The 26,800-nt window shown below is 40.3% G+C and overlaps 1 protein-coding gene across 5 annotated transcripts in view; it reads right to left on the bottom strand.

Annotated features, from left to right (window-relative positions):
• Window positions 1-26,800, bottom strand: part of TNS3 (tensin 3) — a 237,686-nt gene that overhangs the window by 24,996 nt on the left and 185,890 nt on the right. The gene's annotated exons all lie outside the window — the stretch shown is intronic.

The raw sequence follows: 26,800 nt of genomic DNA, 5'->3' as shown, positions 1-26,800 counted from the left end.
AGAAGTGGGAGAAATGGGCCAAAAGGAATCTCAAGAAGTTCAACATGGGGAAATGCAAACTCCTGCACCTGAGAAGGAATAATCCCAGGCACCAGTACATGCTGGGGGCCAACGGGCTGGAAGACAGCTCTGAAGAGAAGGACCTGGGGGTCCTGGTGGACAGCAAGCTGACCATGAGCCAGCAATGCAACCTCATGGGAAAGGCAGTCAACAGTGTCCTCGGCTGCATCAGAAACAGTGTTGCCAGCAGGTGAAGGGAGGTGATCCTTCCTCTCTGCTTAGCACTAGTGAGGCCACATCTGGAGCGCTGTGCCCATTTCTGGGCTCCCTAGTACAAGAGAGACATGGACTTGCTTGAGCAAGTCCAGCACAAGGCCACAAAGATGCCTGGAGCATCACTGGGACTGGAGCATCTTTCCTAGCAGCAGGGGCTGAGAGAGCTGGTACTGTTCAGCCTGGAGAACAGAAAGCTCATGGGTGTATTATCACTGTGTATAAAAACCTGATGGGAGGGAATGAAGATGAGGGAGCCAGTCTTCTCTCACTCCTCTGCTCACATGAGGAGAAAAGGACAGAACTGGGGCTGAAAGTCAGTTGAGCAGCACAGAGCAGCACGGGGTTTAGTTACCCGTGCAGCTACAGATTTCACATGTGACTTTGTTCACACCACACAGACAAAAAAGTAAAGCAACTGTAAACTTTTCTTTTCTAGTAGCTTGCAAATAGCATCAGAGTAATTGGTTTCTAAATTGATTCAAGCCTAAAATACGTTCAACGTAATTATACTGGACATAAATACTATGGGATATACTTAAAACAGATGCATTTGGATAAGGAATAATGTGGATGCTATTACTGAAGAGCTTTATACAAGAACAGTTTAATCCCCTTCTTTATAGACACATTTTAATAACCAGTCAAGCTCTAATGAGGATTACATTTAATTATTCTGGTATAGTCTAAAGCAATCCAACACCTATTCACATAAGCCCAGGTTCAACGGCACTATTTTCTACCACAGAAAAGGCCATGCACTAAGATACTGCAAATGCCTGTGCATCTGAATAGCTTCATACACCTGAATAGTTTCATTGACCTCAACACTTGGAGGACTGGAACCCAGTAAGATGATCACAGATGAAACAATCTCTAATTCCTGTCTCTTGAGTAGATACACTTCAAAAGATTGAGGGAGAAAAAATACAGAAGAAAGTTATGGAATAATTCCAGTCCTACAAAGAGTTAAGATCATATTAATGCATCTTTTCTGTAAGGAAATCTTTCTAATGTAAAAAGGAGGAAGCTTCTTGCTATTTCTGTAAGCACCACTGAAACAAGTCTAAATAAATTCTTTCCCCCTCAATTCACGGCAGAGCCTGGCTCTGCTATTATTTGAATGAGGAGGGTGCAAGGTACTTAAAAGAAATGCCTGAGATAAGAAAATCTGCAAATCAGTGCCCTGACTGAAAACCATTTGAATTCCTCACATAGCAGACATACTGTACAGAACAAACATGTAATTGGATGAGGGAAACATTAGAAAACTGCAACACTGTCTTTTAACTATACCCATTACTTTAACTATATCCATGCCATCCATAAAGGTGAACTTTAAGGAAATACTGCAGAAATGCGTGTGGTGTTGAAGACCTAGAGAAATCTCAATCTGTATCTATCTAATAGATTAGATATATCAGTCATTCTCATACTCATAGAAACACAGTCAGAAAAAGATGGCTGCATAAACCCATGACTTAGGCCATATTCCTACTGAAATCAGTGGTGCTCGTTTATGCAAGTATTACAAAGATTGACTGTTTACCCAGGTATTATAAAGACTGATGTTAAGCCTTAAGCAATGATTTTAATATAAAATAAAGTAATATTACTTTGTCTTAACTATTATCTGAGAAAAAGCTGACTCGTTGAAGGTGGGTTGGTCAAACTAATGTTGTACATCTGAAGACCACTAGAGCCACCCCAGAAACACAACTTTCGCAGACTAAAAGCAGATGAATCTACCGAGAGCAGCATCTGTAAGACAAAATATCGTAAGTACAACAGACATCTCATCTCTGCACATGAACCTGCAGATGCTCCCCAATTATACTGCAGGTTGAGATGACTCTGCTACTGTATGGGAGAGGTTAATGCATTCCCTGCAGGCATAGGAATTATGATCACAAGCTTAACTCCATATGCTTGCTTCTTTTCGTGCCCCTATGTCTGTTCCTCTGATACCAGACTATACAGGGGAGTCACGGGAGTCCAGTTACCAAGAACCTGGGGGCAGGAAGTGGAGTCGCACTCCCTCTGAAATAGCTTAAAATCTTCTCCCACTCTAATGCAATCTCAGCTATGTGCATAAGAGTTAATTTAAAGCATTTACACAGCAAAGTCCTCTCCTCCCACCAGTAACAGCACTTGCTTGAAGAAATGGACCAAGACTTGATTCTTCCCTGTTTCAGGCCTTAGACTGTTGCTATTACCTTTAGAGCACCGAACGCTGCATGAGGGAAGGACCGTTGCCACACTCACAGATGCAGCATTTCTTTTCATACCCAATTTTCACAGGTGTAAAATACTATACTAAGAGTGAAAAGCCACTGGCAGCCAGGCGTGTAATCTGCAGAAAGAACGCAAACTCTGTACAACTCTTCCCAGGCTAGGAACAAGTATATCTGAAAGGCACTTCCCATGAAAGCAGCTTTGTTTATATTTCAATTAAAAACAAGCTTGCTGAATATTTCAGCTATGTCCTCTCTATTGTCTGATGCAGAGTCCACACTCACTGGTCAGCTGTTAACCCTTTATCTCATGGAATCATTAACTCAGTGCAATCTCATAGCTTCTACAGGATTTCCATGCATGGTATGAACTCCCCTGGCATGATGGCTGCAAAGCATCGGTGCTTCCTGCTGCAGGCCCCTAATAAATCTATGCCGTTATATCTGTGAGAACACAATGTAGAAGTGCAGCTCCCTACTTAAAGAAGTGACATGACAAAACCAGGATCATTCATGTTCATGTCTCTTCATGCACCCGGGTCACACCTGCATATCTACATTTACTATCACTGATCATCAACTTTACAGGCAGAACCTAAGAGACGAACTAGACTCTTTGCATCATACACTACTGAAAAGTGACATTAAGGAAGAAAACGAATACTATTGTCCCCACATGCAAGGCAGAAAAATATCCAGGTCACTCTTCTACTGTCCCACTTGGCAGCAAAGGGCAAATACTTGTTAAAGTTGCAAGCTTCTTTCAGTTGTAAGCAGAAACTCCTGGATGTGCCTAGGACACAGCTATATAAAGTAAGATGTTATAGATTAACTTGTATTTTAATCCACTAAATCTGTTAAAACAAAAAAGGAACCCTGAAAAAAAAATATCCACCAACAAACCCCAGAGTGGTTTAACCCACACCATGGTCCAGATAAAAGATACATAAAAATGTTCCTTTTCCTGTTTCTTGTGGCAGCTGAAGGGCAAAATCAGCTCACAGCTTTGGAGACAATGGTCCAACAATGGCAGGGAAGTGAAAGGAGCAGTGATTCCACTGTCATACCTTGTATTTTAGCAGCTTCTCATACATTCCCATCTTTGTAGTCCTTTTTGTGAGAAGGTGATAGCCAACATGCATTGCATAAGCTTGAAAACTCCAGTCAAGATCCTCAGTTACATCTTTTGGGGAAAGGGAGCTCTAAGTCACTGTTCTGCTCCCAAAACCCTGAGCTGACCAATCCCAAACTATCTCAGGCCAGCCTAAAAGCTGAATGGACACAGAAAAGCATATTGCTCTAAAGTAAGGCAAAGTAACCGAGCCACTGGAGCCACTGCCAGCCCTAACGAGCAGCAGAAGGGATAAGAAGCTTTGTGCAATACTTTTGCACTAAATTTCGCAGTCTATTTCTTGATCCATCCTTTGATGGCTTCAGCAATGATGAAAAAATCTAGCCTAATGAAAGGCTTGCAAGAAGCCATATCAGGTGTGGCTGTGAAACATTCCTCATATCAACACTGTCATTCAGAGGTCCCTCTGCCTCCACCTCTCACTGTTCACATGAACAGCTGATGAGCCCATTCCTCTAGACAGATTTCCTGACAAACTCACCTACAAAGACAGAACTGAAGGCATCTAGGAATGTAATGGAAGAACATTCGGTATCTTCTCTACATGGCAGAAGTACTTTTTTGGTTTTGGATGGTTGCGTTCCACTAAGGACTTGATATTTCTCATTCTCCCAGGACTCACCTTGGACTTGTCCTACCAGACAAGCATTCTCAAGATCATCTTCCCTTTGAAACACCTCTGAAAAGAAGCACATGGTACTCCCCAGCATTCACCAAAAACTCCATGGCATTTTGCAACTGGCTCCAACTACCATTTGGAGTTTACATTACTGCCAAAGTAAACTCCACCACAGTGCTGAGCTGTTCATTCCTCCTTCCCACATTTAGGGAACCGTAAGAGTTTCGATGACAATAGTCTCTGCTGATACAACTTTATTTTATCCAGGAGACCAAGGGTCAAAAGATGACCACTTCCCTTTTCCAATATTAAATTTTATTACTCCTTAAGCAAGTTACTCTGCCATTCACCTGAACATCTTGCAGAAGATTTAGGCTCAACTCAGAGCTGAGATGTTACACGTACACGGAAAGGTAAAGCAAGGATCGAAGAAAACCCTAGCCTTTAGTATTAAGCATCAGAACAACCTATCTAGAGACACAGTGGATGGTTCCATAGCTTGAAGTATATCAGCTTGAAGTATATCAGTAAGACAAAAAGTACCAGATGAAGATCTTAAGCACATTTTATTAAAGAGTTTTGTTTAGATCTGTTTCTTTCCAAACCTTAAAATCTACAAAAGGAAAAAAGTGGAGAAAGCTTTATCAGGTTAACAATCAATGAAAGCAAAAACACCAACAAGCAAAGTACAGAGCTAATGATACTGAGTAGGCACAATTTTAGTTCTTCTAAGACATTTTGCCAATATTTCAGCAAGGGAAATGTTGACGGAAAGATTAGTTGGAAAATCACAGTTTCAAAGAAAAAATTGGAGCAAGGAAGAGAGCTTCAGTGGAAGAGAGGTACTGACATGCAACATCCAGTGACAGCTAATTGGACCGAATGAAGTGAAAAGGAGAGAACAATTCCAACTGTACAGTGTGAGTATGGAGTAGCAAAGGCTTATGCTACTACGTAAAGCCAGAAACCCTGGAAACAGTGAATTCATGACAAAAGGATTTGGCTCCCTGGAAAAACAGTCCCTCCAGCAGCTGACAGAGTGCTAACAACAGAATTGGCACTGGTAAAGCTAAGGAACTCCTTAGGAACCTCTACAGAGCTCACGAGGAAGGCCAGAATTAAAAATCCTGCATATGGAGAAAGGAGACAGCAAGATGGCCCACTTGAACCAGTTTACAAACTAACACCTTTCCAAGTCCATTAGCATTGTAAGGTTCTTACGGGATAGCCATCTTCCCTTTCACTCTCTCTCTTGCTTTTCCAAATGCTAAGGTGCCAAAATTAGTAAGAGACTGAGATAATGCTGAAATTCTCTCTTGCTTTCAGTCAGTCTGCAAACTACTGACTTTACTGAAACTTTGACCTTTTATACTTTCTATATTCTGCTTTCAACCTCACAAAACCACAGTGAACCAAATTATTCCCTTCCATGAAACCCATCAACTTTGGTCCCACTGTTCCTTCCGTTCCATAGAATATGTGGAAATCAATGAAAGATGCTTAAGATCTTGTCTTTTATAATTTCAGCCGCCAGGGAAGGGAATAACTTTATTACCTCTTTTGCATAGTATGCGCTATCCTTTCCAACACAAGTTCTTCCATCTCTCATTCAGGGCTAAATTCCCCCAAGCTGTTGCTGCTAGTCAGCTTCCACCATTATTTCTTAAGTGTTTCAAAGAGCTCTGAGAACAACAGCTAATTTACTGTATTACTGTTTCTTTTGGTTGAGAAGAGTTAAAACACAAGTAAGCAGACCTAAGCCATACACACTGAAAGCAAAACCCCTAACAACCCCAGGCAGCAACAAAACACCTTCCTGTTCATTGTCCTCAAAAAAGAAGTTAATTGCTTTATGCTCTTCACATTTCTCATAGGATAGATTTCGAGAGTTTATATTTTAGAAAACAGGTACCTGTTAAGAAGCTTTCCAAATAACAACTTGTAGACTGAGATAATGATTGTCATCATTAGCTTACTTTTCGTTCCGGCCATCTCCCCCCCAAAATCTGCAGCAACCAAATGCTGAATCAGCACCTTGTCATTTGGCCCACCATAGTCACCAAGCTATATAAAGTCTCCACTGCCACGGAGCTCTGAGGAAGCATGAAAATCTGCAACATTTATATTTTATAAATAAACTGGATTTTATACTGTAAGATTGGTCAGCTATTTTACTGACTTTGACTACAGCAACAGAACCCTGGCTTTTCCTAGTATTTCTTCAAAACTCTAATTTATTTAGAAAAAATAATCCTAAAATACTAACACAGTTTTTATCTTCCTTTCATGTTTTTTTGCTTTTTACTTCACCTTAGACAGCAAAAACAAAGGTGTAGCAACTAGAGTATAACGACCCTGTTTTCCTCAGATTAACTCCCCTTTCCACAACTGAATATTATCAATTCACAAGAAATTTGGAAATCCACCTTCTTAATTTTCTTAAGAAAATCTGAGAACTTAAGGGTTAATGTCCATACCAATGACTCTGCTTCACTGAACCACACTGATAATTACAAAAGGGATAATATTAAGCCCATCTTTAAGACTGGCAATGGAACTTGAGGACTGGACCAACAGAAATCTTAAATAAGATCAATATGAAATAACAAAAATCTGTACCTGGGGCAGAACAAGACCTTGCAACAACACAGGCTGGGATCCAACTGGTAATTAGTAGCCCTGCTGAAAAGGATCAGGAGTTGCAGTGGGTATCAGGCTGAAAGAGTGTCTTCACTTTGCTCTCATCCAAAATAAGGCATACTGAGCTATAGCAGGAGGAACATGGCCAGCAGATCAAAGGAAGTTGGTTATTACCCCTCTGTATTTGATGCTGGGAAAGCTTCACCTGGAATACTAAGCTCAGTTTTAGGCCACCAGTTCAGGAACATGAGAAACTGGAAGGGATGCAGTGGAAGGCTACCAAGATGACCAGGGGCCTTGCTCACACAACCCATGATGACAGGATGATGGAGCCGGGATTGTTTAGTCTGGAGAAGAAAAGCAACTAGGTGAGGAATCTAAAAGCAGCCTAAAACTACTAGAAGAGGGTCTCTTCTCTACCAGAAGAGACAACAGAGCCAAATTCTTCTCAGTAGTGACACACAAAAAGGTCTTGGGAAATTCTCACTAGGTATCAAAAAAGTCTTTGTCACTATGGGCAGTGCAACCCTGGAAGAGGTTAACCAGGGTTGTGGTGGAACCTCCATCAGGAGGGGTTTTCCTGACTCAGACAAAGCAGGATCCAGTACGTGTGATGGTCCTGTTCTGAGTCACAGGTTGGACTACACAGCCCCAGAGGTGCTTCCCAAACATAATTTCTACCTTTCTATGGTAACACTAATCTCCTCATGCAGAAGAGTCTAATGCAGTAATTTCCAAACTTTTTTAGTTGCGTACCCCATCAATAAGAAATTTTTGAACACACACCCCCAATATATGTATATTTATTTAATTATGCATTGTATACATGTACTACTGAAGTTCTAACATTTTTTTCCCACACCCCAATGGATCATCCTGTGCATCATCTGGGATGCACACACCCCACTTTGGAGACCACTGGTCTAACACACTGACAGAAAAAAAGGGCATGCAGTTCAGGGATAAAAAGAGGGGGTTTTACTTTTTGGGTTTTTGTGTTGTTTTTTTTCATGGATGGAACAGGGGCAGTTTCTCTGTTGGCCTGGAATCTGCTAGGTTTTATGCACATCCATAAACTCTTCTTCACAATTGCCTATGTTGTTTCAGAAGGAGAACGTGTCATGAGCCAAAATCGTACCATCACAGAGGCACCTGCAGTTCCCCCACTTTTCAAAAACCCACCAATAGCAAACAGACATAACAGGATTTTTTCATGCTTGTGAAGGAAAAGACAAAGTTACTATGGCTTGGAGATTCTGCTAATGCCTGTTTGAGTGGATTAACTCTCTTTGCAAGCAACTAAATCAGTCGGGCTGAACCTGGAGAAGCTGTGAAGATGGTGGCTCTAGCATCCACATACTAACCTCTCTGCACTGGAAAGGTCAGCTTCAGTTGCTTCATTAAACAGTACTGAGAAGGATCTCAGTGGAATATGTATTACATGTTTGGCTCTTACAGAAAACACAATAATGTGGTGACTGACAACCTGGGAAATAAAACAGCAGATCTGGAGAGGCGGTAACGTATTTTTCAGAGACATTTATTTGGTGGAAAAAATAATACATTCAACAGTTAGAACCCAAACTGCTAGTAATTAAAGGTAAGCTACACTGCAGTACTGAAGGCTTCTTGATTATTTATTGTGTGCATTTAGAAAGTGTTCATTCTGTTTTGGGAACCTTTCAAATGTATTTAGAATTAAAAAATCCATTCTTGCCTTATGCCTAGAGAGGGCTGCAAATCATCCATGCTGCCCCTTGAGGAAATATCCTTGGCACAGCAGCCCTCCCCAGCAAGCACTGGGTGAGCAAGGCTGGCGCTTCGCCACCTCCACGGGAAATTCTGGCCTGTTGGAAAGATGCATGACAAGAGTGGGTGCACACTGGGACATTCCTGCACTCTGCCAACTTCTAGCTCCCATAACGGCCCACAGAGGGTCCTGCCAGTAACAAACAAATGCAGCCTCTGAAGCTGTGCCAGGGGTCAGCTTATCTCCAGGCAACCTTAGGATGAGGGAATTAATTGCACTTACCCTCTGCCCCTGTCTGCACAGGGATAAGTATCAAAAGGATGATTTACCAGACCCCACTTTCCCCCACCCACAGTCCCTGCCCTGAAGATCTTACTATTGGGTTTCTTTTCTACTGAGGAAATAGCCATTCCATTGACAGACCCTTAAACCATTTTACAGACGCTTGGTATCACACATTCAATTCAAAAATACCAAAATACAAGTAACTCATATTTGCTGCATAGACTTGGCCATACAGCATCTTCAAAGCAGTAAAATTCTTATCACACCTTTCTGAAGAACTTTCTTATACTAATTTATTTTCCCAAATAGTACCAGAAAAAAAAAAGAAACTTCCCCAGGGACTAAAGCAATCAGTTGCACATGTCTTCTCATGTATTTTAAAAGATCTTGCAGATGCTCTGCTATTGACTTTAAGCATAGCTTTGCTGTCTTAGGAATGCAAATCAGCTGCGGAGGCATCTCCTCAAGCCATCCGGGTCACATGCAAAGATAAAATGTGACATTGATTAAAACACTCTTTAGGACAGAGCCACTGTCAGTCCATAATGCATAAATAAGAGCACTACTATTCTGCCTTTAAGTACAGCAGATCATTCGGTGATGAACAAAAACAATCCAACAAAACAATTAGAATATAATTATTAACATGCCCACACTAAGTTTTCACAGCAAATTAGTTAAGTGGCTTTAGAGACAGCCAATTCCATTCTTATCGTGGTTTATCTCATAATGGAATTTCAGATATTCACATTGCTGAATACGACAATTTTCATCAAATTGTAAAATTAAACTGCAATAGTTTTAGAGAGGGAAAAAAATCACTAGGAATCAGAAGTGTACAAACTGGTACCTTCAAAATGAATAGTAATACTTTTTCAGGCAGAATGCCCTGAAAGACCAAGCACCTTTCAAGAAAAGAGAGAGTAAAACGTCTGCCCTGTGCGCCGAAGTTCATTAGCTATTAAAATTGCTTGAGATGTAGGAGATGCAGGTCCGGCTTGTCTGTGCTGAACTGAAAAAAGCAACTCATGCCTACTGACAGATCCACTGCAAAGCTAATGTAAAGGGGGCAAGGGTGGGGATAGGGAGGGCAAGCTGGAGCAAATAAATACTGAGTGAACGAAGAAGGGACTGAGGTTGGGGCTGACTTTCTGGCATTCCTGGAAAGCAAGCACCAGGACCCATCAGTGAAATTTTCAATTTCGTGGTACGATCCTATCTATTCTTCCTAAGATAAAAAAGAGGGAAAGAGGGAGTTTGAACTCCCCTTTTCCTGTCTCAGTGCAGTTTCCTGGTGCCAGCAGGCACCAGAGAGGTCCCACTATGCAGCTTTTGATGTCTGAGGAGTACTTACCTAGCAGGAGGAATGGAAGCAATCAAACTGATGTTCGGACTTTCTACCAAAAGTCTCACTTTGGTCCTGCTCTTCTACTGTCAGAAAAATCCTGCCTAAATACAACCCTCTTCAACCTGTTCACTTTTCTGGAGTCACTTGTCTGTAATAAATGGCTGAACCCAGCTCACTGCAGCCTGAATACCAAAAGCGAGGGCTGCTCTTTAGTTTTGAAGTGGTATACCTAAACCATTTTCATTTTAGAACCAGAAAAGGAACTAATTTTTCAGAAGCTGCTTTTAATAATCTGGAATTGAAACAGGTAAAAACAAACTCAGTTCAGTTTATCTTCAGTGTTGTTCAGCATCTTGTAACAGGACTGAGAAGTGAAGCTATTAAGTGTTTTCTTGGTCTGTCTCTTAAGAATTGTGATTCAGTAACTCTCCTTTTAGGGTTGCAGTCCTTACACAAGCATCTGCTACTACTGACTGAACAGAAAAATTGTTTGCAGTAAGGCCGGAAGAATCAGGCTCCTTAAAGTATTCTGGTGCATCCTGCACATCATACCGTGTGATAGTTGGCTGCTCTAGGACTGTATTTTATTTTGATGGAAAATACAGATCTGGACTAAGAAAGCGAGAGTATTTTACACGTACTGCCTGAATCAGAAAAATTACTCTGCCAGTGCTAGTGGCACAATACACTGTTTTTCTCATTAAGCAAGAAAGCAGGAAAACTATGTGATATTCCTCGTTCAGGGAAGACTTATGTTTAGAAAGTCAGTTCATTTTTCATGCTTTTTAAAGGAAATTTAATGCTGCTATAACATTACTAGGAACTCCTTGGGGGAGGAAAAAGAATCAGCCTAGAAAAAGTTTTTGTACGTAGTCAGCAATTATATACTTTCCAGGCAGTCCCCATTTCTTCTATTTTGAAAAAAACCCACCACCACACACAAAAAATCAGAAGTCTTCCTCAGCAGAAAAATAACTTCACAAGTTCATGAACCCTGCCTCATGCCCTCTGTCACTCCGTTAACGATCACAGGAAAAAAGCTCATACTGACAAAATTCCTTGTCTGCAAAGCTTTTCAATTTCTCTGTGGACTCCAAATGTTGCTACACAACCACACAAGGCATAATTCTTCCCCCTACTTCTTTTCTTCAGAGTTTGCAACCAACACAGAAGCACACCCCATGCTCCATGAACACCCCACCCCCCCCGCGACCTGCACGAGCGACCCCGGGAGCTCCAACAGTGCACTGCCGAGGCAGTTTGTTGCTTGCTTTATTTAACCCCCGCCTTCCCCCACTTCTCGCACCCCTGACAAACGTACACACACAGAGCGTAGATCACGTTTCACTGCCGCTGCGCGGTGCTAGGAAGGCGGCCAGTGAAACACAAGCCCCACAAAACGAGTTTTCAGACTGAGAAAAACGCACAAAAAAGGCGGCGAGCAGGAAATCAAGAACCTACCTGTGGAAGCCATCATGACAGAAGCTCTCTCACGGAGCATGGGCTGTGCGAAATCTTTGTTCCCTCCTGCTAAGCCGGTCGCGCCGCATGCTGTCTGCGGCTCAGGGGAGCGCAGCAGCCAGGCGAGCTGCTCCGCCACGCAGAGGCTTGGGAAAAGCCATTTCCCACATTTGCCAGCTCTAATACCATCCGCTCTCCCCCGCGCGTTAAAACTTCACAGCAAAGAGGATTCCAGTGTCTGCAGCGAAAGAAAACCAGGCTCCCGCTCTCAATACAGCCACTCAGCTGAAGACAGACAGAGTTCACTCCATCCGGGCGGAAAATAATTCCCCGATTGTTGTTGGGCTAGCTTTGCCGCTCGCTCTTCAGCCAGACTGCCCATTCAGCGCATCCCTGCTCTGCTGACTCCACCTCATTTGAATTTGACTTTTTTCTCCCCACCCCCCCGCCCGGCTCTCGCAGCGGCTCACGCCGCCTCTCGCACGCACAGCGCCGCTCCCAGCGCCGCCCCCAGCGCATCCTCCGCTCCACGCAGCGCAGCGCCGCGGGAGCCGCGGGGGCGCGGCGGGGGCACGTCGGCGCGCTGCCCTTCTCTGACTCCCAGCACACAAGCCGTAGCGTTTGTTTGCTGGTTTTCTTTAAGCGGATGCCCAGTTCCCTCACCACTTCGTTTGACCTCACAAATTTGTTTCTTTCAGAGAGATGTAGGACACGAAACTGAGAACCGACAGATAAGTGCTTTTTAATGTGGACTAAAGCCCAGCTGCTCTATAACGCCAAACTGGCTCAACACTTTCTGATAAATTTAGCATCCAGAGCTCTGAATAAAGTTTGACTCACTTCCCAAGATTTCTTTCACAAAACACCACGTGCAACCCTACTGTGTTATATTCAACATCACCCCATCATTGTTCAGAGCAGGTTTTATTTACGGGTCAGGAAGATGAGTGGAAACACTGCAGCGCCGCAATGGGCAGCACATTTCCTCCTCAGATTGTTCTTCAGTGGCCCAGGGCACCGGATTTTCTGAAAGGATGACCATAGGAAACTACTTGATATGGACAGAAACAAATACGACCATTTAAAGCTTTCCTGTAATGGATTACTCAATTGCTTTCAAATTTCTAACAGCAACATATTTTGAACGTGTGTACTAAACGCTTTTGATAGCTTTAAAATATACAAATTGGCTTGATTAGAGAGATGAATACTGGTAAACTAATTAGAATTTTCATTTCTTCCACAGACCAAAAGGTAAACTAAATCAAACTATTCCTCTATAAAAATATTCACTCCTACCACTGATCTTCTTCGTAGCAGCTGCTCCTATTCAACAATTTCATAATAGTTGCACCCAGGAGACCCCAATAGCAAGCATTAGTTGTGATATACACCATGCTATCAGGTAAAAAATTAGGACAATCCTTGCCACAGGGGCAGAACAGGTTATTAATGCAGCAGTCCAGAACTGCCATCAGTTACTTTGATTAATTTATTATACAACTACACTTTCTCTTTGTCTTGGATGGTTTCTGGCAGAGATAAATGCAGTCGAACACAGTCTTCAAACTCCTATAAACAATAATTATTAGAGAAAATTGCTCTCCATAGAAAGCATTCCTGGCTCTGCATAAAAAGCACTGTAATCACAGGAAACCTTTGGATGTCCAATTTCCTTCCTGATTTTCAAGTCTTGGAAGCTTTGCTTGTTCAGCTATTTACACTTGCTGAATTAGAAGGGAACAAGGATAGTAATGTTTAACCAAGAAGGTAACAGTGGTCTGAGATACCACATGAAGGCTGGGTTAAGTAAGAAAGTGTTCATTTCCAAAGTAATGTATGAATGTAATGTAAGTAGAAACCAGGTAATTAAAATCATCAATATACTTGAGTTTTGTCAACATTTTATCAAATTCACCCTTCGATATTTTTTTGCATGGAGCTTTCTAACAGAATCAGACTTGGTTATACTTAGGCGGCTGTTCATCAATGAAACCTCTTTGACATGAACGCTTTTAATGACAAACAAAGGGCACTTGACACAAAAACTCACCTTTTGTTTGTCCTTCTGTCACAAGTTCCAAGTTTCAACCAGTTAAGATGAGTTCCAGGGAAGGAAAAAAAAACATCTGAAAGTCTAAAGCCAGGAGATATAAAAGGCCAGACTGAAATTTTGTTGTATATAAAATAACTCTTACTTCTAAACATAGAAGTAAGAGTTAGGAAGGGGAGGGGGGTGTTGGATGTCTCAGGTGAGGAACTGGTTGGTGAGTGCAGTTTGTGAGATAATGCCATCCCAAAAGGAGAAGGTCTGTTATTTGGCAAGGAAAATTGGTTTCATGGCTGTGCCAGACACAGCACAGAGACAAGGGTCAGGTCCTCCGTCCTCTGCCAGGTGGTAGTATTTACTCACATAGCAAGGCCTGTGTACAGTTCTCCTAGGTAAAGTGCACAAGATAGCCAGTTTCATCAGAACCATCACACTGCAAGATCTATCCAAAACAGCTTAAAATGCAGGGCTTGAATTGTAACATGCACCTTTCTCCAACAGGAAACCTTGCAGGAGGGTGGCTATGCCGTGGCCCTCAGACACAAATTCAGCAAACTCCACGATTTGTGAAGGAATGGCATACATTTCCCTGATACTCCCATGATTGACAGAAATGTGGGGGTCAATCTCAAGTGATAGTGCATTTCAGATTTTGTCTACTAGGTGTCTGAATATGAATGGATTCGTGAAATAACATGCCTAACTCAGGCATAGAAAAACACAGACTAATTTAGTTTTCTCCTCTTCTGCAAGAGGGAATAAACATGAAGAGAATTAACGCAGGGGAGAACACCATCTTAAAAACCATAGAGCAATATGGCCTTTGGACTGTAAACACTTACGTGGGACTGAATGTGTATTTCCTGTATGTCTTCATTCAACACTGGCAGGTCTGTAATTCTGAAATTACAGAACATCTCTGATTTGTGAACGCACCAGACCAGACCTTCCCAGGCACCCAAACACAGGATCATTTTAAGACTTTAATTGTTTTGAAAAGGTGTGCTCACAGCTGCACTTCAGTTTTTGGAGCTTTCTTCTCCTTCAGCCTTCCCTCAAACTACATGGATTACTCTGGCACATCGCAGTCATTGACTCTGGCACATCACAGTCATTGAGTGCCACATCATATAGTTGGAGGCCTCATCCTGCAAAATCTGAAAAAGCTTGTTTCATGTAATCATAGCAAGGGAAGTAGTTGTTCCCATGGATTTTTGTTAATTTAAGCTTTTCCAGGCACAAGGACTAGTAACATCTCAAAAATGCACGCTACCCACGTGCACTGCTAACTAGCGTCAACAGGTACATGTAAAAACACTCCACATCTGCCAGACTGCCTGCTCATCCAATCCTGTATTTCTGTTAAACTACTGATAAATTTCTGCCAAACTGCTGATAAAGTTCTGCCAATGGCTTATCTCTTGCATCTTCAGAACAAGGAAAAATTAGTGGTGGACAACTTCTCAGCTTCAGATTCTTCTCTTTTTTATATATGTGTAAGATATTACTCATATATACTTCAATGAATACATACATAGATACATACATTGGTCAAATGACAGATTTATGTGGGGAAATGCATGACTTTTTCCCACTGAAAGAGAAAAACAGAAACTAACCTCTCTAAAACTTAGTGCTTCAGAAACCTCTCAAGTCATCAATTTTTCACTTCTTGTTAGAGAGAAAAAAAAAAGAAAAAAACCCCCACCACCCACCAGTGTATTATCAGGGTGTATTTCAAGTTTAACTGAAGAAGCACATCTGCTTTGAGACCGTGATCAAAAGTCACAACACTGAAGGCTTGTATAAACACATTTTTTTCCTGTGTAATAATTTGATTATGTAAACAACATTTTTTTGGCATTTACAACTTCAGAATTACACTTTATTGCCTGAATTTTAGAAATTATGAGCTCTCATAGATACCAGTGAAGATAATGAAAAACTGTGTTCAGCACCTTTGGAAATGCCATCATCTTTTCAGCTAATAGGTGCATATTCCACATACAGTCAGTTATCTTGGATGGCAAATATAAAAACCCCTTAAATAAATAAATAAATAAATACCAGATAATGCTACTGCTTTCTCTCAACAGAAAACGCCTTTGGACTAGAGCTACAGGAAGGATGTAAGCTGCACACTGCGCAATTAAACTTTCAGATGTATTGCTGCTGAACGGAATTCAAAGCCCCAGGGCACAATCCTGGATTTGCCATGTAATGGATGGGAAACGTGAGTTTTGGAAGAATCATATTCATTTGGTCACCTAAGGCTAGGTAACAAACACTGCACAAGGGAGGTTTTATGCCACTGTAGAAAGCTGACAATTCCAGACCAAAGGAATATTTTTACGCAAGTTTCACACAGACTTTAAGTAGTCTAATAGAGTTAGCCCTTTATCCTCTATCCTGTTCAGAGGAACTCCTCTAAATCAGGCCACAGATTTGAATTCAGGTTTTCCTCCTGTGAGAAGCCTGCTCTACCGTTATTCTAACTTGTATTATATAGTAATGTATATGAACTAAACCAGAAAAAGAAATTTGGCTCAAAAGCACCATAGTTTTCAGACTTGCATAGGAAAGCCTGGTTCAAGTCCTGCTGATAATCATGCAGAAGAGGGAGACGACCTTGGACATCTCCCGTGACATATGAATAGTGTACTTGGCTATTAGATTTGCAGGGGAAAAGCTCCTCCTCCTTCTAAATGTGATTTAGAAAATGTCTAAGATTTAGGTTCAGCTGGTGGAAAATGGAGAAGACAATCATGCTTGTAAATGCCACTGGCTTTAATAGCACGACTGTACAGACCTGTCAAGACCTGAGTGATCACATATAATGTCACTGCATTGAAGTCACAATATTTACTTTGCTGGTTGCAATGCTGATGCCCACTGAACTCAGAGCCCTCAGCACTGGGCGGTGGGAGTAGGAGGATTCCTCAGACTGTGAAGTGCCAGAGCTGCAACCGTCAGTGCTAACACTCCCTTGCTTTGGTATTCTCTTCTGGCGACCCGTGGGCCTTTTCTGACCTGCTTTTCCTCTCAGAGTAACTCAGCCTGAAGTTTCCAAAATGCATCAATTTCCTGAATGACGTCTGAAAACAGTTCTTTGACATGCAGGTATTTACGAGTCTCTTAGTGCATCTACTTGGTAAGCTGACTGACGCTTAGCAATGATCCAAGCAGACTGGTTGTATAGTATGCTCCCTGACAGAGCAAATATAAATTGGAATGGAATTTCTAGAACAAATATTGCATACGGAGGACATATTTTGAACATATTCAACATTCTCTATTTTGTTCTCTAATGTTTTCTTAAACTTTGTCTTCTTTTTCAAACATCCTTTATAATAAATTCATTTCCAAAATATTTGTGGCAATTGAACACAGGCAGGCAGACTTTTCAAATTGCTAGGCTGCCACTCAGGCACAGAAATAAATGGTAAGATAAAAGAAATAAAATCTAAGCACAGCAGAAACATTTTCATTAACATTATACTTCGCTGTTTCATATAGTGTTTGAGCTTGATCTTCTAATTTCAAGGGACGTGAGCGCAGTATGAGGTCCCTCTTACTTACACATAGGTCTCGGCTTTCATTAAAATGCAGCTTAAGCATACCTTAGTACAAGGCAGTTTTACCAACTCTCCGAGTGTGTCATCTTCCAACTGGGCATCAAATCAGTTTGCAGAGAATTACAACCACCAGGCACCCTTCAAAAGCACTGAATGAAAGGTATTAATAATACTCTCTTTTGACGAGATAGGAAAACATTGAAATAACAACAATGAAAAAACAATGAAAGCCACAACCAATGTGTAATATCAAGCTATTTTTAAAATACTCCCACTGTTTTCCAGAACAAAAAATATTTTGCTGATCTTCAGATAACATTTTGCTGTGACCAGGTGTAGAATGGATTTATCATCTAATGCATCCCATCTTAGGACACCAGGAGCTGCATCTATTCTCTACCCTCAATACAGAGGGGTTCTTGAGTACTCAGGAAAAACAAACCTTTTCTTGACATAATTTATTCCAATGTTTGCATTAAACAGTTTTAACAAAATAAACACAATATAAACTTTACTGCCATTTATATGATTCAACTTTCTGATATCAGTGGGTAAATGTATACAAATGAAAGCTCAGCTTGGCTCCAGTAATTAAATACCTTCATTACATCCCTCAGCCCCAGCTATAGTGACTCTACTCCTCCCCAGCTTCCTTCCTGATGTTTCTCCCCCAACACACACAAGTAGTTTTTTCCTCTCCAGGAGTTTTCTCCCACTTTTCCCATTCCAAGTGCTAAGTCGGTGCCAAACCTTCTGGGAATGGAGGGGAAAAAATTCAATGTACCTGTGGCCCCTCAGGGATCCTAAAGGCACTTGGGAAAAAAGTACATATGTATTAGAGAAATCTCATGTATTACGTTTCCAGAGCAGGGGGTGGTGGAAGAGGGCAGGAAGTGAAAATAAATGAAAGTAAACTGACAATTCCAAAGGCTACTAAAGGAATTGTGTGATTTTTCAAGATTTTCTGAAAATAAGTAAGCAATATGCAGACAATAAGGATTAACCTTAAACCCAATACTTAAATCAGAAGTTTTAATTGTTTATTGTAAATGTCTGTTTGTTGGATAAAATACCTATGTAGTTAAATAAATATAACAAAATGAAGCACCACTTCATCTGTTTACAAAGAAAAATATCAATGAGCATCTTCCAGAACACACAACTGGTTTTGCAAAATGGTAAACAGAGAGAAAGAGAAAGGGAGAGAGCACACAAGTGAATGCTGACCACACAAGTGAATGCTCACCATATAATCTTGGTGCAATTTACTAACCATGATAGCAAGTATCTTATGCAAAACATAATTTTTACAGAGAACAGGAATATACTAAAGGTAATACTCCAAAAGCTCAGTACCTATCACTTGATAAACATAACCACTTCTTAGAATGAATCAAGTGACACTGAATTTCCTAGCATACTGTTTTTTCTTTGCTTTCTGAAATGTCAGAAAAATGGTGGGCCACTTATTTTTCCAAGTTGTTCCTGTAACTCATAAGTATATTTAGTACATTTATTAGTAGCATATTTGTGTGCTTCAATTCGTAAAGCTGACAGTACACAATAAACACAGATGAACACAACACAGCCTTTTATACAAGTCACAAGCTTTTTTGTGTGTCATTTTGAAATGGTGGTAAGTCCTCAAATTGCCCCCATATTTCTAACAGCTAATTCAAATTATGAGGGTTCATTGGTCTATCTCATGTTTAATTTGCAGTCACCATTTCATCATATAAATGCATTAGACAAAATGCACACAGCTCAGGTCCCACCCCTGCAATTTCCCTTATATTCTTGGGGTTTTTCCCCTTCAAATGTTTTGTTATGCAGGAAAATCATGCAGAAGCAGCATGCTTTATAATTTGTTGAAAATGCCACAAGCTTTGTGGTCATTCTGTTATGCACTGTGAGTAAATTGTACGCTTGTGGACCATCTGTTGAAAAGCATGTGTCCTAAATACTCACTAGTCTTACTTTGGTGGCAGTCGCTTCCATTGTTGCAGTACAGCGCAGCCATGTGGGGCACTCAAGGCCACTGACGGCCAGACAGTCTTTGAACAGCTTGGGAGCATCTGCAACGCAGGCTTTGAAGACAGAATCAAAGCCTTAATATTGTGTGGCTGTCAACTGCCAAGATATGCAGTGAAGAGAGTTTCTAGCAGACTATTGCCAAGCATGCAGGTGCTGTTTTCTGTGTTGCTGCTGGTTCCAGGTTTTTCTCAGTTAATAACTCTTTTTGAAAAAAGGCAGTTGTTTCATTTTAAATTCACAATGTTATAAAAAGTGAGTCAAGACCAAACAAATAGTAGACAGACTGGATTGAAGTGAGGTGCCCCTAATAAGGGACGAAGTCTACAGATTGGGTCTTTTTGAAGCAGAATCTATCAGCAGTTATTTGCTTTAATGGTATTAGCGTGGGATCGAGGAGCAGTCAGACCTGTTGAGCTACCGCTGATGGAAGACTTAAAACCTGCAAGAAACTTTAAAGATGTCCCGAGCTAAAAACCTTAATACATATGAAATCCTGTAGGACAACATTTTTGTCACGAGATCCACCATTCCTTTAACACAGTTCAACATTTGAATTGAGGACAAAATGAGTGGGTGAGAAAGTGGAGAGCTTGTTTCTACGTTTAGGGTCCCCACCACTTGAATACTCATTTCCCTGTGAGAAAAGTTAATTCACATTTGCTATTTTAGGCAGAAGACTCCATGTAACTTTGCAGCAGTGTCTTGGTTTAAATGGATAACGCAGACAGTGCCAACCGGCCTCTGAGAGGGCTGTTAACTTTCCCTTTTTAGAGGGACAGTCTCAGTTCTTGTATTTGCTTATCAATCAGCACTCTCCCCGCATGGAATGAAAAGTCATCCAGTAAAACCAATTAAAAAGAGCAATGTGAATACTTTCACAAAACGTGAAACACACAGTATAAACGAGAAAGTCTTTCCAAATCAGTATGTGATTCATTCTCCAACAGAATTTTAACAGGGCAGGATACGGCTTAAAGCTCGTTCTGATCTGCGATCACAGTGTTTCTGTCCAGAGGGAAATCCTGCTACAAAAGTGAGGGTGGGAGGAAGAGGAGACAGTGACTAGCTTCACTGATCATCTCTTCAATGTAATGACTGAAGCACCTAACCATCCTGTCTTTTTTTCTTTTTTTTTAAATTCTGCAGGATTATAGAGCAGCTGCACATGGAATTATGGACATGTGTACTAGATTATGCATTCTGCTAGCACTCAAAGTGACCATATTTTCCATGACCATCTGTAGCACACGAATTTGTCTCATGTTCAACATGATGTTCAACCTGTAGGTCACACCAAACCCCATCCCTTGCAGAAGTTTAGCTCACAGAGCTGTAAGAACATTTTACCATGAAATATCTTTGTCTTGACATAAGCATCAGATTTAAAGAATTTTTGATTCTGTGATCAGATACAACATTGGCTACAAACCAAAATATAGTCATGTTCCAGAATATTTTATCAAACTACAGTATCCAAAACCAATGCAAGACAGAGTACACTTTAGACAATGAGTTTATGAAAATTCAGTAACAAGAATGGCATCTTTTGTCAGCTTTAACATATCAGCCAAAGGAAAACACATTTATATTGTCCCACTGCTTCTTCATCACATACTATCTCCCATGGACTTGGTACTCCCTAGCTTTTTATAGTCAGGTATGTATATTTGTATTCCTTACTCCTCTGAATCAATGACATGTTAGAATTTTTAATGAGTGGCCAAAATATGTACAGATTTTGTAAAGTTTTATGTAGAAACACATAACATGGCTATAAACAAAAACAGTCCATACTTAGCTAGCTAAATGAATTAATCTCTAAATCATTTCATTCTTATCTCTAAGCCAGAGAATAAAGCTTTGGTAAGTTAATCAGTGTGCACTGGGAAGAGTATCTCCCATGAAAATCTTGGGGGGGGGGGGGGGGGGGAGCTCAATTAAAGCTGATTACCAAACAGCTCAGTTGTAGACACTTAAACTATAAGTATTTTGGTTAATATCATTCATTAAAAGCAGGCATAAACTACAAGTATTTCAAGTTATTTTCAGCTTCCATTTGGTTCTTCTGTTACAACATATTTTCCACCATTCAGATTGAGGCGAATTAAATGAAACCATTAATCTATTCAGCACACGAGATGGAACATTATTACCTTTGCTGTGAATTTGGATTACCAGACTGAAATCGCTGATAACAAGCATTGCTTCTTTCTCCACAGGCCAGACAAGATACAAAATTTCAATGTTTGTATTTGAAAGATACGTTAAGAACTGTATTATAATCAGTGGCGCAAAGGGAAGGAGGTCTGTGACAATAAAGACTTGAAAATACATCAAGTCATCTCAAAACTTTGTGCAATATAAAGGTTAGTTTTACTGAGCTGAATGTGTCATTGAAAGTAATCCAGGGAGGAAAAAGTGTGACGCAGATCATAGCACATTATATTGACTTCAGTGTTTACAACGGCCAAGAAGTGGCCTCTAAACATTTACAACTATGCTTTACAGCATTCCACACGCTCTTTCTGGAAGACCTGATTAAGTTCATGTTGGTAGATTCTGAACAGGAGAACCGAGTCCTTTCCTACTTGCTCCTGAAGCCTATGGAGGCTTCATATGCATTAGTAAATGGTATATTTTATCATAACTAAGTAACATTAGCTGTTTCATTATAAAAATATTGTGGAGATGAGCACTGTATTTAGCCATGAGATAAACATGTCAAGGTCAATTGCAGGACAATGAAAACCAGACCTTGTCTATCTGCCTTGTAGTAAACATCATAAATTTCTTGTCTCTACTTGTATTTTTTATTGCTTATTAATAGCCTCAATGTTTAAAACAAACAAATAAACAAAACCCCACAAAACTATCACAAGAAAACAAAACAACCCAAAAAAACCCAAACCCAAAATCACAACAGCAAAAACTAAAATGCACCTTTGTTTCCAGGAGGACAGACCTTATGACAACTATCCACTGAAGTGGATGCACTGATGTTCTAAGCAAATAAACCCAGATGTCTCGAAAAGTTCCATACCTATCTCTTGCTTTGGACCTGTATACCTTATATAAACAGTTAAGGGGAGGAGAGGAAGGCAGGTATAAATAAATATTATATGAAACTTTTTCATACTGTGCAAAGCTTTTGCACATCATAAACTGGGAATTTTTCCCTCTCACAAATTAGTATCACTTTTATTCCCTACGCTACTAACCCTCCTGACACACAGAAAACGTTTTCAGTTCAGAACCTTGACTTTTTTTATCAAACAATTAAGCAGTATGTTTCATTTCCCTTGCAACTCAGTGACTGGAAGAAATGACAATCCTGGAATAACAGTATGAAATTACAACAGTATAAAATTATAATCAGTAATAGAATTATGCAGTAATGAGGATATCTGTTAGGTTGTGGTTTTGCCTTCTGAGAGATTTATGAAACACATCGCTCTACTGGGTGATGTAACAGAGTAAGCTTATGTTAGTCAATGGGGGGAATTTAGGATTACAATGTCTCTGTCAGATAAAAACAGAGTCTGTATTCGAAAAACCACGGAAGTATGCCAGTGTCTGGTCTTGAAGAGTCCATGACAGCATGAGGAAAAAAGATGACCTTTTGACAATTTTTAGAAAAGATGCAGCTCATATGCGTAACACAACCTTTGAGTACAGTACGTAGGCTAAGCTCCATGGCAGGTATGAAAAGGCAAGGCCTCACACATGCTCGAAGGCTCTGAGATTCCTCATACCAGCAGCAGTGCTATCATCCCACCATATGCACTACTTGAACTACACAACTTTACTTAGGCTATTCAGAAAAGATGGAAAAACAGGACATCATGTCTTCTCTTTTTCAGTACATGGATAAAGGATTATAGACAATCTTCCCTTGTTCCACAGATCCCTGCCTTCTGCTGCAAGACAGTGCCTGTTTGTGAATGCAGATTTTCTGCAAAGCTCTGTCTATGCTTTGGCCAGGGCTGAAGAAGGGGCAGCTCCCCACATCCAGCCTGAGGGGTGGAGTGGCAGGGGTGGTTAGCCAGAGTTCAGTCCTCTGGCAAAGAGCTTGCTACAGTTTTATTTGTTACTTCTATATACAAAGGAACTTCAATTAGCTGTATGCTGTCTGAGACAAGAGAGCCTTTATAAGCTTCAAAATGGCCTACAAATAGTGCTTCTGTTCCTTCACTGATGTGTGGGACTCTCCTGTGGGATATACAATGGCTATTGTGTTACTCAGAGAGCTGTATCTGGGTTCTATCTGGAGCCTGCTTTTTCGTGGGGTATTTATAAAACTAGCCAATTTATAGACTGCTCAAGTTTGTCTTAAGAAACAAGGTGTCTTTCAAAAGATAATTCAGAATGAACTCTGTGGGTGCTGTATTACTTGCAAGCTATGTAAAGTGAGGAAAAGGACAATGAAACCATGGCAGCAAGCGATCACTGGAGCAGCAGCGCTGACATGAAAGGACTGCATGCCTGAACACAGACAGAGAGGTTAAACTTGCTCCAGTCTGAGAAAGAACAAGGCTCTGGAAAGGAATCCTGCTCTTTCTAGCTGGCGCAGGCAGGGCGTCTTAAAGAAATGTATGGGGAGAAAGAAGAGGTAGGGCATAGCTAATGAAAGGGAGACAGATACATAACACCACTGGACTGAGTTTCCCTAACAAAGTGGTTTCACTTGGAAAGAAAATTAAGATTTCTAGGGCTAACACAGCACCATTTTATATAGGGTTTTGTCAGGCTTCAGTGAAGACAGTGCCCTTCACTTCAGTAAATAGTTTAAGAATCAGAATTAGATGCATTCGAGATATAAGGTACACAGTTTACAACAAGAGTAACGTACAAAAGAACAGATAATTTTATCATTTTGTATACATAAAGACTGGATGTCATTGTAATTCTTGAATATAGAATACACAAAACCATGTATTGTTCTTTTAAAATGTATACTTTTATACTTTTCTAAAATCACAGCAGTTCTCCCTTGATATGATAAGTGCTAACTACACTGAAAGCTATTGTCTACAAGGAAGTGGGGAGGAAATAAGACAATAATATATCTAGATAATTGGTAGCCAGATGTTACAGCATCCTCACTACTAACTTGGAATGCAGATAAGCAGCAAAGCTGAGATGCAGAACAAAACAGTTTTGAATTCCAAGGTGATCTGAACTGAGACAAAAGGGGCAATATCTTAATGGCAGAAATTAAGACTCCAGAGTCCATGACTCCAAAGGCCTCAATCTGTTGAAAATCTCTGGAGAAGTCAGTACATTTCCCAACTTCTACCAAAATAAAAACCATGAAAGCATTTAAAAGAAGAGCAAGGCTGCAAAGGAAAGTACTAAAAATTGGGGCTATAAGAATTCTTGCAAAGTGCATACTGTTAGTAGTGCATACTCACCTTTGTCGCATGTGCGTTAGAGCAGTCTCAACCACAGGAACAGCTACGTCTGTTCCCTTCAGATTCTTGGCCTCATTCAACACACAAAACACAATGCTCTTGCTCTGGCCATGAATTAGGGATTGGTAGCAAAAGTAATGAGAAGACATCTTCTTCACTTATTGCCAAAGTCAGAAGACACAGAAGCAAGTAAATGCAGTAAGTAGATACTTACTGTAGATACAGACAATAAATAAAGTAGAATAATGAAGGGGAAGAGAAAGAAAAGGAAAAAATATTTAAAGTATGATTCTAATATTGCCTCTGGCAATAGAAGTTTCTGGGCTCTGGTGGGAAAGTCACCCAACTAACATTTCTTAGAGGTGTTCGCTAATGGTGTATTGCATTTTCTAGCTGACCCACCTCATACACCTTTAACTTTAGTGTGACAGTACGTTATGTTTGCATCTAAAAGAAAAGCCATAGGGAGCTGAGCACTTAACCTGTATGTAATATTCAGTACACCTTGAGCATCATTTTTAAAGGGGCATTCAAAGGGAGAATTACCTGCTTTGGTCTAAGCTAGAGTAATTATTTTCAGTGTCCCATTAACTGAGTATCTACACCTAGCATCTGAGAGATGACAGCATTTGAAATTAAGCAGTAGAATCACGAACAAAATAGAGAAATACACTGAAAGCCACAAAGTTTTCCAGGGCAAGTCCTAACTCTTAGCAACAGCGATGGAAACCATTTAACAACAAAGTGTTCAGTAGATTAACTCAACATAAGCAACCTGTAATTGATTTGCTGAAGCTGCCCTCAGGAGGATATCTACCACTAATTGTTGAGAGAGTAAACGGCAAAGCCACAGCAACTGAACCATAAAGAGATGTCTTGAACTAGGTAGAAGATTGCTTTTTTACTAAAGATAATTTTATTCTGTGTTGATGTTATTTGCTTTCGATAACTATTAAATGAGGCAGATTAAACAGGAAGGTTTTTTTCCCAAAGTTAAAAACACAACACTGTAACTATTATTGCATCAAAATCCACCATTAAATTTATTGGAAACTCTACTATCAAGATCCTGCCTGAGAAGACAGTCATAGCCTAAGCAATAAAACTATATATACACATGAATTATCATCTGAACATCTTCTAATGCATACAATTTAAATGAATGTCTGTGATTTTTATTCAGGTTTTAAATAAATTATGTTGGCTTCCTTCTATGTTCAGCACTTTCTGATGCAGTCATGTGAAATACTTTTTTTTTTAAACTTATTGTATTAAAATAATTTCACACAGAAAAGTTGACAGCTAACAATAGTTTTGCTGCTATTTTTAGCAGCAAAGAGTTAAGGCCTCAAAGAAGAATCCTTTACTAATAAAATTCATAGCTAGATCACATTAACTCTTTAACCATGTAATCATCTATTACCAACTACTTTTCCATGCTTGCACATTTACAAACTGTATTGTGGCAAAAAAACCTCCAGAACGTTCATTCCTTTGATTAAGGATCTCCTTGACTTGAGCATTGCTACTGCCAAGCTCTATTGTCAGCTTCGCTTGCCTGGAAAGATGGCAACATGAATATCACTCCTCTTTCCTCAGATGGAGACAAAACCTACTAAAAATCACAGGGAACTCAAGTCTCCTGACAGTCCTATTTTGATATTATTAAATATCAGCAGAGAGATCATGGAACATTGAAACCACGCAAACACATACAGAGAACAAGAGCAGGATAGCCTCAAACACTGAATTGCATTTCCTCTTATTGCCATGACGCAACCGCCTAATTGCTCCACACTGATTTTGGACAGTGAACATGAACATGGGACTCCCTGTTGGCAATTAACGGCATTAAATCTTTCTTGGAGAATTCTTCATTGCTTACTTCTTTTTGATATGATTAGTATATCAGATATGGTCAGTATGTAGATATGAAATAGTACTGCTAAATTCTGTTTCTCCAACTTGCACAGGTCTAAATTCACCAG

Source organism: Gymnogyps californianus, chromosome 2, assembly GCF_018139145.2.
Source record: "Gymnogyps californianus isolate 813 chromosome 2, ASM1813914v2, whole genome shotgun sequence".
Lineage (NCBI taxonomy): Eukaryota > Metazoa > Chordata > Aves > Accipitriformes > Cathartidae > Gymnogyps > Gymnogyps californianus.
Note: the sequence above shows the minus strand (reverse complement) of the source record. Positions and strands in the feature narration are given on the sequence as shown.